This window comes from Condylura cristata, unplaced genomic scaffold, assembly GCF_000260355.1.
Source record: "Condylura cristata isolate star-nosed mole 26May11 unplaced genomic scaffold, ConCri1.0 scaffold00014, whole genome shotgun sequence".
In the NCBI taxonomy this organism is placed as follows: Eukaryota; Metazoa; Chordata; class Mammalia; order Eulipotyphla; family Talpidae; genus Condylura; species Condylura cristata.
The window spans coordinates 53,040,190-53,042,631 of record NW_004567115.1 but is presented as its reverse complement, the minus strand read 5'-3'; the positions used below and the strand labels follow the sequence as shown (position 1 = coordinate 53,042,631).

Below are 2,442 nucleotides of genomic sequence, written 5' to 3'. Positions count from 1 at the left end.
AGTGTGGGGTGAGCGTGGGGTGAGCTGTGGGCACTGTGCTGTGAGCTGTTTCGTGGGCCGGGGACGTGGCTGCTGTTATCTGACCATTGGCTAGGAGTGCCCGAGGGCGGGCGCCGGGCAGGCCAGGGGAGGCTCTGGGCCGGCACCTGCCGGGTGGCATCGCTCAGGACGTGGGTGTGCAGGGCCATGTGCCTCTGCCCAGCAGACAGTCCCTGGTCGCAGGTGTGTGGCCTGTCCACGGCCAGGACTGATGTTAGTCTCCCCGCCACGAGCGGCCCAGACCCCACTCGCACCTGTGAGCCCAGGTGACCCCAGGTGACCCCAGGGGAGCCGGCGGTCACGCCCCGGCCTGGGCCCACAGGAGTCAGGCCCGCAGGGCTGGTTCTGCAGAACACAGACGGGCAGAAGCCCCCCGGCTGCCACCAGCGGGGGGCAGGGGGCCTCGGGATGGGTTGACTGCAAACCCTCCTCGTCTGCCCCCAGTGACTGGGCGTTTCTGGAGCCCCCGGGCCCCGCCGTCACCTGGCTGCTCCTGGGCCGGAGGGCGGGACCCCCGGAGGCCAGCAGCGAGCCTGCAGCTCCGGCCTGGGGAGCGCTCGCAAAGGGGAAAGACCGGCTGGGTCGCGGGTGCTGATCTCAGATGGCCGCCAGCTTCCGCCCCTCGCACCCAGGAGCCGGCCCCTCGGGGAGCTGGGGCCAGAGGCAGGCCAGACCGGGCCGGGCTGGAGGAGGGGCGCAGAGGGAGCCTCAGGGCCCAGGCTGAGGCCACCCTGCCGTAACGGCCCCTTCCGCTGGGGGCCGGGCCTTGGCCGGGCCCAGCAGCCCCGCGGAAGGGCCTGGGGGAGCCGCGGACGATCCCGCTAGCTCTGGAGACGAGTGGCCAGGGCGGCCTGCAGAGCCCGTGCGTGGGCGCCAGACGGCTCACGACCTGCTCACGACCTGCTCCCGCGGCCCAGCCTCGGGCTCTCACGTCCCTGTGAAAACATGACACTCCGGTCACTGCCTTCCTGACTCGCCTGGCCACGCGTTGAAAGTGTCCTTAAAGACGAGCTTCTTTTTTTAAAGATTTATTTATTTGTGCACACAGAACTGGGGTACAGGCCAGAGGCTCAGGGGCAGTGAGAGGCTTCACCAGAGGGGAGCAGAACAGGCAGATCGAGGAAGTCCACTGCTGAGGGGGGCAGCGGGCGGGTCAGGAGAGGTCTGCGGCACCATGGGGTCACCTCCGGGGCAGGTGGGGATCGAACTCATGCGGAAGTGGCTTTAGCTCCTCAGTGCAGTGCTTTAACCCGCTGCGCCACCGGGGAGGGCCACAAAACGAGCTTCTTTTTAACCCAGTGGCAGTGGTCTCAGGTGGCCTGTTGTATTTCGAGCCTAGGATGAATGTCCGCCCGGCCGGGGACAGTCCCCTCTGCCCGTCTGCCGGGTTCAAGTGCAAACTCCTTTCCTGCCGCCGAGGCCAGGCCAGCAGGATGACTCGGCTTGGGGGGGCTGCTGCCAGGCGCCCAGCTTGGCGGGAGTTGGGGTTCAGCAATGGTGGGTGTAGGGGCCAGCCAGCCTGGATGGTCCTCTGGCATCGTGAGGCTGTCCCCACGTGGTCAAGACGGCAGCCAGCGGCTTGGCGTCCTCCGGGGGCTCAGAGTGGCCGCCCGCACTAGATCGGTCTGTCGCCAAGCGGTGGCCGCCCGCCGCCCTGCCTCCCCGCGCTCCTGTGGCCGGGGTCACCGCTCCCCGGACCCGCGCACAGGGTGGGTTTCCTGCGGATTCGTGGGGGCGTGGGGCCCCAGGCCTGTTAGTGCGGCTCCTCCAGGGAGGCCTGACCCGTGGCTCCTGCTCCCTGCAAACGTGCCACCTGGCAGCTTGGGGGCCGCCGGGGCTGCTGGGCAGAAGTAGGCCTTGCTGTCCACGGGGACCCCGTCAGGGCCGGCACCGTGAGCAGCTCTGGCCGGGCAGGTGTGCAGCTGGAGGCTGCAGCCCGGCCCTCCACCTCCTGGGACGTTTCTGCCAGGCCTGGCCTCAGGGTGGCCAGTGCCAGTGCGCGGGGTCCCTGCGGCTGGGCCCGGCCCTCCCGCGGACAAGGAGCCCGCTTGCAAGCTGGACTTGGTCCTGGCGCTCGAGCCCAGCAGAGGGGCCCGGTCCCGCGGTCCCCCGCCCGCAGCGGGCCTGGAGGGTGAGCGGTGGGCTGGGCTCGCCCTGGGGTGAGCATCTGGGAGGGAGCAGGTGGCGTTTTGCTTGCTCCAAGCGCGTGTGACCCCTGTGGAGTCCTCTGAAAGGTGTTTATGGTTGTGAGACCAGAGAGAAAGAAGTGGACAAGTGTTAATAACTCCAGGGCCTGTGGCGGCCTTGAGCAGGTGAGGTGGGCAGGCCTCGGCGGTGGGCAGGCCTCGGCGGTGAGGTGGGCAGGCCTCGGCAGTGGGCAGGCCTCAGCGGTGGGCAGGCCTC

General features: G+C 69.2%; 1 protein-coding gene across 1 annotated transcript in view; it reads left to right on the top strand.

Annotated features, from left to right (window-relative positions):
* The window catches only part of FAM167A (family with sequence similarity 167, member A), a 20,043-nt gene that overhangs the window by 9,199 nt on the left and 8,402 nt on the right, over positions 1 to 2,442 (top strand). The window lies entirely within an intron of this gene.